Source organism: Castor canadensis, chromosome 8, assembly GCF_047511655.1.
Source record: "Castor canadensis chromosome 8, mCasCan1.hap1v2, whole genome shotgun sequence".
Classification (NCBI taxonomy): Eukaryota; Metazoa; Chordata; class Mammalia; order Rodentia; family Castoridae; genus Castor; species Castor canadensis.
In genome coordinates, this window is record NC_133393.1 from 47,178,566 (window position 1) to 47,193,573 (window position 15,008).

General features: G+C 44.3%; 1 long non-coding RNA gene across 2 annotated transcripts in view; it reads right to left on the reverse strand.

Moving 5' to 3' along the window:
* LOC141425698 (uncharacterized) overlaps nt 1–14,736 on the reverse strand; it is a 58,846-nt gene extending 44,110 nt beyond the window's left edge. For both annotated transcript variants that reach the window (XR_012450746.1, XR_012450747.1), the window contains exon 1: nt 14,200–14,736. This is a non-coding gene — a long non-coding RNA (uncharacterized lncRNA). The remainder of the gene's footprint in view (nt 1–14,199) is intronic.
* Nucleotides 14,737–15,008: the final 272 nt, after the last annotated feature.

A 15,008-nucleotide genomic window follows, 5' to 3' on the forward strand; every position in this document is an offset into this window, starting at 1 on the left:
CACACATTTAAAGACTCATTTAAAATACATGCTGATCCAACTACAAAAAATGTTGAAATTTCATTTAAATCCAATCTTCTTTCTCTTTCCATACTCTTCTCACCCATACTCCTTTGCAATTCCCCATCCTTTCTTTTCTTTCCTTTTTTTTTTTCCCATCTGTGGTGCTGGGGCTGGAACCAGGACCTGTACCACGGAGCCACACCCCAGCCCTGTTCCCTTTCCTCCACCTGCTGCTGAATGCAGCCGCCCTGCCCCGCTGCATCTGCAGACCTCTCCTCCCCTCCAGCATAACACCTTTCCCGCTTCCTTTACCTTGCAGTTTTTTCATGTCCCACATTTGCCAAGATACATAATCATTATCGTCAAATTAACTCACTCTGGAAAAAAATTAAAGAGCTGGCACACCCAAGTTTTGCTTGAATAGTCATTTTTGCCATTAGCTCTTTGCTTGCAAGGTAAGAGCTTTGTTGAAGCCCGTTCTGCCCCATCTTGGGTAAATATGAAGATGAGGTATTTTTCAAATCCAGGTTTACAGGGCCCCAAGAGATTGTCTAAACAGAGATTGGATCAGCAGCAACTGGACATTTTGCCTCAGTTAAGGTCTGGAGAAGCAGGAGATCTGAAGGAACCACTGGCACATGCACACATACACACGCACACACAGAGACAAGTACCCCACAGGTACGTGCACATGCATACACACATGCACACACACAAGAAATATACGCACAGGACTGGAAGTGTGGCTCAGGTGGTAGAGCACCTGCCTAGCAACCATAAGACCCTGAGTTCAAAACCCTAGTACCATCAAAAAAAAAAAGAAATTAACACACAAAAACACACAACACACACATGCATGCATGTGAACACACATGAACACACAGGCACACATTTCATTGGTACACGAGTGAACACACATACATGCCCACACGCATGTGTGTGTGCACACGTATATATGCAAGTCCCCTCCAGAGACATCTCTTTACAGGGAGTCTTTTCTGGGAGTCTGAGATAAAAAGAAATTATTAACACCCCAGATCAGAGCTCAGACTCTTCTGCCACCGTCTCAGTCCCTCTGCGGAGGGAATTCAGCCACTCTGTAGAGCAGGCATGATTTACAACACTGGTATCCTGAGGAGTGAAAGGTCAGCATTGCAGACATTCATGCTTAGAAGCTGAGGTCATTCTGCTACACGAAACTTGTTTGTATTTTTAAATTCTATATGTCATTGTCCTACCGCTTGCCAACATGTCCTTTGATGGAAAAGAGACACTTATCTTTTCTAGCTGTGTTTTCCTGATATTTCCACTCTAGGGGTGGAGGCGTCAGAGTTCCTCTGCGCCCCATGCTCTCATCCTCTCATCTTGCCCAGGCTAATCAACCTTCCCAATGACATGACTGCCCTGGCAGTCCCCTGCTCTATTCCCTGTCTCCCTGGTCCCAGCAGGACAAAGTCTGATTCTTAGCCTGGTTTATAGACATGTCAGACAGGTCACAATGGGCCCCATCTATCTTCCCACGGCTCTCCCACACACACCTGAATCCAACCTAGCAGGCTGACGCACTTTCCTCTGAACACTCCTATCCTCCCTGACTCTTTCTACACTCCCTACCCTCCCTACTTCTGGAATGCTCATTTCCTCAAAGTCCCCACTAGGTGCCAAGAGGTGGGACTTCACAGTGACAGGAAATGGGACAGTTCTAACCAGAGTGTGAGGTGGTGTTGGGCTGGAAGCAGAGCTGAACGGGGTTCAGTGAGCCAGTGTTGGGGGGCAGGCAGGAGAGACCAATACCAGCTACACTTGCTGAGTGCTTCCCAACACTTCTGTGAACTAGGGAGAGAAAGAGGGGAGAAGATAGAGAGAGCTAGCAAGTACCCCTTATTTCTCTGCTGAATCTTACTCGAGGGCCACTGCCACTCAGAGCCTTCCCAGGTCACCCAAGTGATCATGCCTGGGGAACATGAGCTCTTATGTTCTGCATTCTTGCAGTGTTTTTGAACAGAGCATGCATGTTGCATCTTGCTCCCCACTGGATTTTATGTTCCTGTGGGCAGAGCCTCATTTCATAGGCACTATTTTATACAGTGTAGGCAGTCAATAAAAATATCTATAGAATGAATAAGTGAATGAATGTAGTCACAGCACCTTTTTACCTACTCAAAAAAAAAAAAAAAACAGCCCTGCAACACTGAAGTAATTACACTTTCCAACCTCCCAGGAGTACTGGATAGATTAATTCATTTGTGTCCAGAATGAGACTTGAAATCTTCAGATGAAAATTATTAAATATTGCTGGCAGGGAAAAAAAAAAAGACTTCTAGAATATACTTTACCTTGTAATAAGGGGTCTCTCTGAACCTCCTTTAATGTCCTTTTAAGACAAATGAAAATCCAAACAGTGGAGAACACACAGTGAGGGAGAAAAACTTTTTTCTCATTAAATCTGTCTTTTTGCAACCTCTAGAATGATCTCTGAGCACTGGGTGTGTGCTACCAAAAATCAGAAGAAAAATCAGAACTGTGTAAGTACACAGAGCTGAGCTGGCCTCCCGCCTGGAGGGTGAAGCAACTGGGCTTCTCCAACTGGCTTTCCAGAACACCAAAGCTCCCAGAAGCTTCTCACTCAGCAATTAGGGCTGCTGGAGCCACACCCAGGCCCCAAGCACCCTCCCGCTTTTGTCTCAGGAAGGAAAATGCTGCTGAGCACTGCAAGGAGATTAAAAATAATTGAGAGAGACCCACTGGGTTGCTCTCCTCCCCTTCCCTCAGGGGCTGCAGCTGTCTGCTCCCAGGCTTCATAGTGCAGGCTGGGAGGGAGGTGGCCTTCAGGCAGGAGGCCTGCTTGACTACACTCTGCTTCTTTCAGGCTTGTCCTCCTGTTTGGGGGACATCAGGCTTTTCCTTTCCCCACTTCTTCTTGCCAGTTTTCTGATTCCACCACCTTCTTCTCTTTCCACACTCACTCTCCTCCTGCCTTCAAGGTTGACAGTAAGCTTCTTTCCCCTCCTCACCCTCTGTCTGGACATCACTAATTGCTATAAGCAGTGCCCCTAGATCTTCACATCCATTCACACACTAGCCTACACAGCTCAGACACATCATGTCCAAAGTGTCACATTCTAAAAAAAAAAACAACAAAGTGTCACATTTTCTCTCTCTCCCTTCAAATCCAACCCTTTGCTGATTTCCCATCTGATGGATTGTGCCACTGTCTACCCTGCACCCAAGCTAGAGACCTGTGCACTCTGCAGACCACTGGGCTTCCACATTCACAGTGACACGATGCTATGTGCCATGGGTCTCATCTTTTCCAACCCCATGACCCCACCTAGTTTCTCTCTCATAGCCTCCAACGTGGCCTCCTTGCTTCCATTCTTTCAGCCCGACTTCCACATTCTGGCCAAAGGGATAGCTCTAGAATACAATCTGATTATGTTCTCTCCCTCCTGAGATTCCTTCAGTAGAATCACATTGCCTGAAACTATGGTTTCTAAATCTGATTCACATACCTGGGGGCTCTAAAAATAGAGACCCACGAGAGCCCAAGGGCTGAGTCAGTATCTCCAGGGAATCTTATACCCTGTCTTGGAACTATCTAAAACCACTTGCCTCAAGAATCACCTTCAAACTCCTTTACAGGACCTAGGCCCTAATGCTCACCTCCTCTTCAGCCAGGCCAAGTGGTTGTTTCCTCACAGGCATTTCCGTCCTCTGTAGAGGCTGTCCTGCTCCCCAGTAGAAGGCTTCCTTGATGCCCTCCAGCAGTCAGTTCAATTCCATTCTCATTTAGACTTCCTCTAGTAGCTTGGAATCAAGGAAACTTCTTGTGTGTGTGTGTGTGTGTGTGTGTGTGTGTGTGTGTGTGGTATTGGATATTGAACCCTAGCCACAAGTATGATAGGCAGGTGCTCTACCCCTTGAAGCACATCTCCACTCCTCAAGGAGACTTCTTATTGTACCTGCACTGCATTTAAAAATATTTATTTATTTACTATTTGTTTATCTATTGTGGAGCTGAGGATGGAACCCAGGACTCCCACATGCTAAGCACGTGTTCTACTACTAAGCTAAGACCCCAGCCCCCGTATTACATTTTTTAAAAGCCTTTCTCTCTCTCTCTCTCTCTCTCTCTCTCTCTCTCTCTCTCTCTTTCTCTCTCTCTCTCTCTCTCTCTCCAGAAGGCAACAAACTGACTTCCTAAGGGAAGTCTTAAGCTTAAATAGGTTTTCATCTCTCCATTCTTCACACAGGGCCGGCTTATAATTGATTCACGATAAGCATATGTTAAATGTATGACTGGATAGAGATGAGTATGAGAAAATGCATCTTCACAGATGGAATATTTTACAGAGGATAATAAAGAGCTAGAAATAATTATTAGTTTCTGAAGTTTAAAAATTCCTGAAATCCCAAACTTCTCATTTTCTGCCTGAAATCTTCCCCATTATTATTATTATTTACAGTACCAGGAATTGAACCTAAGGGCCTTGTTCTTGCTAGGCAAGCACTCTACCACATGAGCTATGACTCAAGTCCTCCTATTTTTATTTTGTTTAGGTAGGGTATTGCTAAGTTTACTTGGGCTGGCCTCAAACTTGAGATCTAACTGGCTCCTGAATGTCTGGGATTATAGGTATGTGCTACCATGCCCGGCCCCTATTCTCTTTATGAGCCTCTTTTTCCTAGGATCCTCAACTCTGTGGTCTATAAGGGAAAGGGCAGTGGTCAGATAATAAGGGATTGCTTTTGCTGTGAAGATTTAAAAGGCAATAATAGATCAGTTACAACTCCCCCTGCTTTTATCATCACCATATACTGGCAACTCTTTATTTATTTATGGTGCTGGGGATTGAGCCCAGGGATCCTGTATGCTGAACTCATGCTCCAGCACTGAGCTACAGCCCCAGCCCAGATGTGCTGGGAATTCTAAACAGTATAAATGATAAAATCCTCTGGTCCTTTTGCCAACCAAGTAACCCTCTCCTCTAGTGATTCTTTTTTTATTTTTCATTGTCCTATGATCCTCAGGGCTTTATCAATGAAAGAGAATGTCAGAAAAATCTACCGTTGATTAAACACTATATTCTCTGCCTTTCTTGGCCACTTAAAAGATTCTTAAGAGAATACAGAGAGAAAAGAGTTAGGCATTTTTCTGATTATAATATTTAAAAATTTTCATTTTCTCCTAGAAGCACTCACCAATGAAATAAAAGATGTATAGGCCATTTCTGCAGTGTTTGTACAATCTAAAGTACAGGAAACAATTCTGTTAGGATATGCTTCAGAGTAAATACAGGTAGCAAACACATCTAATTCTTCCCCCTGCCCCCCACTCCAGAAATGCTAAAAACAAAACAAAGCCTACAGGGACAGGGAGAATGACAGAGAGGATAAAATAATGTTTTGGAGGCTGAAAAGACATGGAACAGTCATTTGAGACTTAGCTGGCCTGAAAAACAAACAAACAAACAAACCAGAATGTTAAACAAATGGGGAAGGCTGAGAATGACTTAATTTATTCCCCAGAATCCTTAAAGACTTGGGAATGGCAGCACCAGACATCACTGGAACCAAGGGTGAGGGGTGACTTGCCTCCTAGGAGGGAAGAAGGAGCTGTTGGGGAAGCAGAGCCATGGCTGCCCTTGTCCAAAGGCAGTGGAAGATGGGATCTATTCAGGATCTACTCTCAGTGGAGAGTGGGGGAGAGGTTCCTTGGGCGGGGGGTTGGGGGTGGGTGGGAGAGGTGTCACAGGGCAGAGGGAGAGGAGATGCTATGAATAGGGATGATGTCATGAGTGGTCAGGCTCTGAAGAATGAGGCAGTAATGTCCCTCCCCTGCTACCAGGCAGGACTCTGGTTGAGGATCTCTGGTTGAGGGTCTGGTGCATATGCATACAAACACACAGACTCACAGACACAAACTATCCCCCATCCTAGCTAGCCCAAAACACCTGGACATATGGACTTGGAGGACCCAGTCTATCAGGGGACCTGTTCCCATCATCCTACAATGGAACCTTCAGCCAACACACTCCATGATGCTCTCAGAGGTTCCAATCTGCAGCTTAATTCCAGTTCTTAATTATAAGCAGACCAACAATGGTTAACAGACATTTGACAAAGTCTTTAATATCAAACAAAGTGAAGCAACTTGGAAATAGGACCCTGCAGGGAGAAAAAACTTCCAGAACCCATTCTAGCATGAAGAGAAACTGATGAGCCTCTAGCCAGGGCTGGCCCAGGCAAGGCCCTGGGATTGATAATCAACACTTCAAGGAAAAAAAAGATAAGCAAAATTTTAAAAAGATAATGGTTAATTTGGGTTAAAACTAATAGTTAAGCAAGAAAGTACTGGGAATATACTACAAAGGTCTGCTCTAAATAGCAGACAGAGGAACATAAAGATATTGGAAACCATATAAAATATGACTGTGTAAGGATGAAGGAAAAGAGGATAGGAATATGATTATGTGAAGAAGAGCTACGTCCTCAACTTTACAGAAAAAACAAAATGGTAGAGCACTTGCCTAGCAAGCTCGAGGCCCTGGTTGAATCCTCAGTACACACATGCACACACACAAAAATCTAGGGCTGGGAATGTAGCACAGATGCCTAGCATCTGTGAAGCCCTGGGTTCAATTTCCAGCACTGCAATAAAAATAAAGTAAAACCTGTGGAAATCAGGCTGTGCCCTGCTCTAAGTTAGTCCATCTTGTACAGAACAGTGGCTTTCAGGGTGTGTCTTGCCCTGAGAGACTCCATTTTATACACAGCAGGTTGCTCCATTTTGAGTGCAAATGCTGAGGCTGAATAACTACATCTTGTTTGTGCAAGTAAACAACTACCACCTGTCCAACACAAACCATGAGGCACATACTAATAAATACCTGATAAATGCAAATAAGATTACCACCTCTGAACTTATCAAATCAGAATCAGGGCACATGGATACATGGGTGTATCAAATCTGTGTCAAAAAAACCAGGCCCAAGAACTTATCAAACACACCAGACCAACAAACGATGCAACCTCCTCACCTGGATCTTATTAGGGGAGGGATGCATAACACTGTGGTAAGGCAGCATCTACCAACCCATTATCAGACCATCTGACACATGCATCACAGGTTGACAGGTGATGAGCTCTCAACTCTGTTCCCAGGGCTTCAGCCTGCCATGGTCCCCTGCTTGACAAAACCCACTGAAATCGCTGGTCTACCAGACTCAGGAAGCCTTGTTATGCCTTAAACCAGCTCTGTGCTTTGCCACGCGTGTGCTGCAGTAGCTCAGTGACTGGTCTCCTTAGGCTAATATCTGTGTAACCATCTGTTTGCATTTGTATTTGTTCTCTGCTCTTGCCTTGGCAAGGCCCCTTTGAACCTTACAGCTGCATTCAGGTTTTTCTTTTCTTAGCCATTCTTAGCCATTCTGTAAACTGTATTTCATTGTGTGAACTGTAATGTGTGATCTGAGAGCTAATATTAGTAATTCAGATTGGAATAAAAGAATCTATGTTTGCCAATGGCTCATGGCTACCAAGTGAAATCAGTAGTGTTTGCCAATGAAGTTGATGTAGCTTGTGAGTTTTTTGCTACTCAATAAATCCTCATACTGTGGAAAGACACAAGCATGCCCATCTATGCTTCTGACATAGCTTGCCCAGGACAAGGACAAAAAAACAAGAACAAAAACCTAAGGTCTTAAATTGAAAAATAAAGCAACAGCAATGCAAGCTTGTTAATTAGCGTTATGGAGTTGTAAACACAGCTGACACTACCAAAGGAGAAATTGCAGGAACAGGTGAGGGTGAAGTTGTCTAGAGATTTTTTTAATTTGATGTTTTAGTTCATTTTTAAAAATAAGAACATACATTTGACACAAAGTAAAACAAAGAAATATAGAATTTATTTCTAAGATAAAAAATGTTTATTCTAAAGCAACTTATTAATATACAGTTTAGACCATAAAAAAAAAAAAAGAAATAGAATCCCCTGGCCAACACTGTTAGGCTTACAACAGAATGAGTACGATTTCTTATTCAAAACATGGAATTCTTCAGCTTCTGTAAGATATTCACTGCATATTTTTCGAAGGGACAATAACAATTATGTGAAAAAGTCACAGACAATGTAAGTCATGTAGAAAGGAAATATACTTTCTATCAATGCTTTTAGAGAACTGAAAAAGTACCTTTATAGAGGCCAGTTTCCCATACTTCAGTGTAGATAAAATTTAAATGGTCCTTAGAAGTTTTCAACTTTATAAGAAAACTTCTCAAGTCTTCTTATCCTAGTCAAGGCAAACATTAATTTTCAGAACAGAGCCTCAGAAGGGCCAGACCCTCTGGCTTATTAAAGTCCCTCAGCCAGGATTTGGGCTGTTGTAAGTTCTGGACCAGGTTCTCTTTGTGGAACCCAGCAGCAAGTTTGCCCACTATGCTACATTGCTTATGAAACTAGGACTTTTTTTTCCTTTACACCAACAGATTATTTTCAAGACTTATACACGTTAAGATTCCTTGAGCCAAGGAATCTCTAAAATAAAAGGATTTATTGAACCATTACAGAAGCTAGCTAGATAAAGGAGGAGGTCCGGGATGAGTTCCCCATACCATCAGCAACAGAGCCTGGTAACATTTGGAAATATGTCCTCTAGACCTAGAGCTTAGGGGTACTTTTTAATAAGGAAAACATGGGGAAGAAGGCAAAAGTTATTTATATGGGTACTACATTGGCTATCAATAAGAGATAACACAAATAGGGAAATCCTTGGGATAAGACAGTCCGGAAGGAAAAGTAATTCTGACTCCTGGACTGGTTGAGGTTGTAAGCAGGATGTGGTGGAGACTAGGGGGCCTGAGATGCCAGTCAAGGCTGTAACATACATTCAGGAATGTTAAAAGGTCCTTCACTGCTAGTCTTAAACTGATTAGCCTCTCATCTCTCTCCCCTCCATCTTCTGCCCTTATAACAAACACAGGGCATCTCACAATTCTCTTACTACATGTTAAACTGGGTTTTGAATTTATTATCTTCACTCCTCACTTCCTATCACTTGTCTTAGCTCAGGGATCTGGTCAAAAGTTACCCTTCCTCAGCCATACTGTTCTCTGTCTGATCTTTACACTGCATGTGGTCACCATCACTGGTGTCTGCATGGCCTCCCACCTTCCTGTCCAGGTTGCTGCCCACCCCCATGGCCCACAGACACACACATTGGACCTCAGGCTGTTTCTCAGACATATAGCTCCCCGCATGGGACTGGGAAACTATCTGGAACCATCCTCTTCCTTTGCCCCAAACCTGAGGCCTCCAGAATGAACACAGTGTCAGTTCTGGGGAGTCATCTGGCTCCCCACATCTAAAACTATCTTTCTAGTCTCTTCCAACTTAATGTCCCCTCCACAAATTTATAAAACAACTGGAAACTCTGAAAGGCGAGCGTTCAATATGGAGCCCAAGGGCTAAGTACGCGTGTCATTTTCAGAAAGTTTCCTCGTTTGATGACAAGATGTGTTTCCCTTATGTGCCTAGGTGACAGATCCTTAAAGAGCCAAAGAATGCCCATGAAAGAAAGGAAAGCATAACCAAAGATTGAGGAAATGATGGGCAAGACATGGGGGAAAGTTACCAAGAATACTGTTTACTCAGGAGGGAGGAATTTCCACTTCGAAAGGCAGAGACTGTTGAAGGCCACTGTCCTAACACACTGGGATCTTGGCAATGCATTCCTTCCTGCTGGCTTCTGCTGGGTACTGACTTAGCCAAAATGAGGCACCTTCAAGAAATGGGGGAAAAGGATACAGGATTCCCTGCTCGGAGCTTTCTCAGCGATGCTGAGCCAAGTGTGTTACGAAAGGCTTCCTATCTTAGTCCATTTTGGACTGCCAAAACAGAATACCTAAGAAGACTGGGTCATTTATAGAGGACAAAAATTTATTTCCATATAGTTCGGAGGCTGGAAAGTCCAAGATCAAGGCATCAGCATCTAATGATGGGCTTCTTGCAGCTGTATTATAACTGGCAGAAGGCATCATTGAGGCAAGGGGGAGAGAGAGAGAGAAAGAGAGAGAGAGAGAGAGAGAGAGAGAGAGAGAGAGAGAGAGAGAGAGAGAGATTGAGGGCCAGCTAGCCAGCCACAGGTCAGAGCCCAGGCACACTCATCTTCGGAGCTCAAAGCTGCACATATAAATACATGCTCTGCGCCACACAAATTAGTTCTAACCTTTACCTTTCTTCCTGTCCAAAATGACTGACAATACTGAGTGAGGCAAAATTTTTAGTGTAAGAATAAGTGGTATTTAAACAATTTATTTACTTTTTAAGAGACAGAGTCTCGGCTGGGCACTGATGACTCATGCCTGTAATCTTAGCTACTTGGGAGGCTGAGATCTGGAGGGTCAAGGTTTGAGGTCAACCCAGGCAAACAGTTCTTGAGCCCCCATCTCCAAAATAACTAGAGCAAAATGGACTGGAGGTGTGACTCAAGTGATACAGTGCCTGCTTTACAAGGGTGAAAGCCTGAGGTCACATACTAGTCCCACTCAAAAGAGAGAGAGAGAGAGATAAAGAAAGAGAGAGAGAGAGAGAGAGAGAGAGAGAGAGAGAGAGACTTGCTCTGTTTCCCAGGCTGGTCCTGGTCACCTAGGCTCATGTAGCCAGTAGGATTTTATTTTAAATGGAATATAAAATATCTATAATCTATAATCCTATTTGGAGGAATGGTAAATTATACTACCTTCACTTTAAAATAATTCAAATAATTCTTAACATTAAAGCTACCTTAAAGAAGCCTTATAGGGATTAAGTAACTGAGACAGATGCTAGCTCCATGGAAGGTATTTAACAAATATTTATTGATGAAACAGATGATAGCATAAAATAAATAAAATAAATTTAAGGTGTTCAAGTGATAGAACACCTGCCTAGCAAGTACCATGCCGAATTCAAACCCCAGTACCACTCATTCCCCAGAAAAGAGGGGGAAAACAATTTTAAAAATAGATAAATGTTCATATCAACTTGACACCCTGGGTTAAAAGCATACTTTCTGACATTGATATATTTTAGACCGTGACTTTGAGGATCTGAAATAACTACCACGAACAGAATATTTCTTCTCTGCTCTCTTCTTCCTCAATTGTCTAACAGAAACAAGACACACAACAAGCACTCACTAAATGGTCATCACCTGTGTTAGTCAGCTTTCTGTCACTGTAACAAAATAGCTGAGATACCAACTTAACAAAGGCAAAGGTTTATTTTGGCTCATGGTTTCGTAAGTTTCTCCGTGGTCACTTGGCCCTGTTGCTTTGGGTCTGTGGAGGCATAGTACCTCATAGTGGAAGCACTTGACAGGGGAGACCTATGCACCTCATTGCAGCCAGGAAGCAAAGAGAGAGCTAGGAGGGGCACAGGGGCCGAAGATCTCCTTCTTTCCATGGCATGCTTCCCAATGATGTAAGTTCCTCCCTTTAGTCCACGTCTCCTGAAGGCCCTATCACCTCTCAATAGCACCACAGCCTGGCAAGCCAGCCTTTAGCATATGGGCCTTTCAGGAACATTCACGATTCAATTATAACACGATCATTACTCTAATGTTGTTTTGTTTTTTTTAAATTGACTAAGCCTGAGCTTCTGACCATAAGGACTTTACGTAACATGGTTCCATCTTAACTTGAGTGACCTAGCTAGGCAGACACTGTTGGCTGTCTATGTTACTCTCTCCTGAGCAAACTCCAAGTTCATCCAAGTACACATCTCCCTCTAGGTGAGATGTGCTTCAGAAGTGGCCTATCCCTAGTCCCAAGGCAGAACCACAATTATTACTGCTAGCTTTCCCAGGCCAGTGACTGCAATACAATACAATTCCCATAGAAATCTGCAAGGAAAATTCTGATACACATATTCTTAGCGGATAAAAGGAAAAGCAGGGGCTGGGGGCAGAGCTCAAGTGGTTGAGCACTTGCCTAGCAACTGCAAGGCCCTGAGCTCAACCCCCAGCAACACACACACTCATACAAAAAAAGAAAAAAAAAGAAGCCAGGCTTGGTGGCACCATGCCTGTAAACCCCACTTACTCAGAAGGCAGGGAGATTGTGAGTTTGAGGTCATCCTCAGACTCAAAAACAAAATACAAAAAAAGAGAAAGGGCTGGAGTGGTAGAGCACTTGGGTAGCGTTGTGAGGTCCTGTGTTTAATTTCCAGTACTGGAAAAAAAAAAGAGAAAATGTCCTTTGTTCTTCCTTTGGATGTTGTCATGCGCTATGGTGGGAGAGAGCACTAGGTTCTTGCTGACAACCTTGGGCTGCTGAATTAATCACCAGAGTGGCCCTGCGTCTCAATGACCAGTGTTAGAGGACTTGTTTGCTCTGTTCAGGGCTCTTATTCGACAGGTACATACCAGTCCAGCCATACTGTTAGTCTATTGAACTATTTCTGCACTGCTCTGTTAACGGCTGCCATCCTGTGTCCCAGAACACCTATCACCTCAGTCCTTCTTCTGGCTCCTGCAAGTTTTTAGACTTTCCCTATCCCTGCCATCAAAGGTTAACTGTTGGGCATAGCAGAGGCCTGCAGGTGCTGCTCCATCACTATGGTCATTCTGATTGGTGGGTCTCTATGCTGAAATAATTCTAACATAAAGAATAAGTAATTGCTGCCTACTGTTAAAGGTACATGAGTTTGCTATTCCTTGCTGCCAAAAGGATGTTAAACAGACATGATTTCCCAGCCCCTTGGACCACTCATCTTTGCCACGTAGCTCAGCTTTTTGTCCTCATTCTGTAATGGAGAACTTAGGAATTAGGAATCCTCCAGGAAATTCCATACTAAGCATAAACATGGGCCTTACACAGGATCCCTGAGGCCAGAAGACTCAGGTTCCAGGTGAAAGACTATCTCTATACTCGTACTTCCTGGCTTTGCTTTCACCTTTTCTAAAAGTTGTGACACTGCTGTAGGCAAAGGTAGAGACATTGAGAATTTCTCTCTCGTTTTGTCAAAATTACAAATTAATTTCTCTATGTCTCTATATACGTGTTTCTCTCAGTGCAGGCGAGTGCTGGACCCAGAGCCAAGCTTTATGGCCAAGGGTAACACCACCCCCACCCAAATGTACCCACCCCTAAGTTTGGCTCCAGCTTTACCAGTCCCCCAGACCCTCCAACCCCATATGATTTGCTCTCTTCACACATCTATGCCATATACTGCCTGTGCCACACAATTTAGCACCTAAAGCCTTGCGGGGGAGGGTGTCTGTCTTAGTCCACAAGAAAACAGTGACATTAAGGACAGGAGCAAACAGATAGCCCTTGAACATCCCCTCAATAGCATATCAGCAGGCCTACAATAATATCCAATTTAAAAACAGAGCTTTATGGTTACTGTTGATTTTCATCAACTTCCTGTTTGCTGGGGGGTGTCTTTATTTTTGGTTGGGGGATAAATGTTGGAAAAGGACTCCAAGGTATGTAAGTCTGTGTTTAGTGTAAACATTTACTCCTAGCTCTCACACCTCTGCTGCAGTATCAGCATAGCTTCATGGGGTGAGAGGCCCTTTCATGCCTCATAGGGTGGAGGCTCGAGTGCACCTGCCTGGGAAGAATAAGGTCCTGAGTTCAGAACCCCCTGTACCACCAAAGGGAAAAAGCCTCATGGGCTGGAAGAGCTCAGTGGTACAGTGCTTGTCCAGAATGCAGGAGGTGCTGGGTTCCATCCTCAGTGCCACAGAACAAGCATACAGATCAAGCTCATTGGAGGCTTAAGTGGCTTTGGCAGTTCTGGAGCACGTGGGGCCCAGGAACTGGCCCCAGAGCAGCACAGGTCCCTCCCGGGGAAAAGACACACACTGGTTGCCCTCAGAAATAGGGCAGAACACTGACAGCCACGGATGTCACTTTCCACCGTTCTGCTGGGAACCAAGTAAGTTATGCCCAGGAGATACCTTAAGGCTCCTCCAGGGGCCTGAACAGCCTACCTCCCCAGCCTTTGGGGAGATGTGATAAAGGGGAAAGAGGCCAGACCTTCAAATCTAAATGCTGCCAGATCCTCACCCACCCACACACTCACCCACCTAGGAGCCACCTCCAGCTGTGAGGCTGGCATCTCCACTTGCCACATTTGCCCATGAATGCCCACAAACACTACCCATCCAGTTCCTAAAAGCTGCAAGTTCAGATGGATCCTGCACCCACCTGCTCGTGTGTACTGTGTGGACTTCATTATCCTTCCACATTTGCAGACGTGTCGTTTTCCATCACGTTTTCCATGCTGTGTTCCCATGTGACTGCAGTTCCAGCCAGAGCATGTGGACTCTGGCAGCTCAGCCAGCTCCACCCACACCTGCTCTCCAGGAGCATCCCCCGCCACCCCCAGTGTCTAAACTCTGATTCTTTTCTCCCTCAAAAACACATAGTTCTGGAAAAGGCTCCTCTGCTTGCCGGGATGCTGATAGGGGTTGGCACAAAGCCTGCCCTAAAGGGCAAGGGCGCCCAAGCGGTGGCTGGATCAGAAAGACCTTGCTGAGGCTGGGTGGGGCTTACCTTTGGCTTGAAGACAGAAACAGCTGAAATTTCAAACTCAAAATATAACCATCCAGCGATCTTTTCTGGACTTGCTTTCACGTAGGGGTTTGTTCTTTATTACAAAATATTTTCCATTAAAATCTTTGAAGGATTTTTTTTTTCCAGGACTGCCTTGTCTGCCACGAGTCAATGCTGTGAGACCGGAATTTCATCTTTGTGATACCTTTAGAATATTTGCCTTTCTCTGAAAAGCTATCCTTACAGAGTGCATTCCTTGCTCCTCATCCCCAGGCTCCAGAGGCAGTTGCATTTCAGCCCTCTCTGCACCAACTCAGGGACTCAGAACCATTCCTGAGATGCTGGGAGATCAAGTCCAGTTAATGCCTCAGGACCACACACTGCTTTGGTCAAGGCACTTTCTTCCCTAGACACAGGATAAAGGTAGCAAGCATAAGGTATCTGTCAATTCAGCCAGTCCA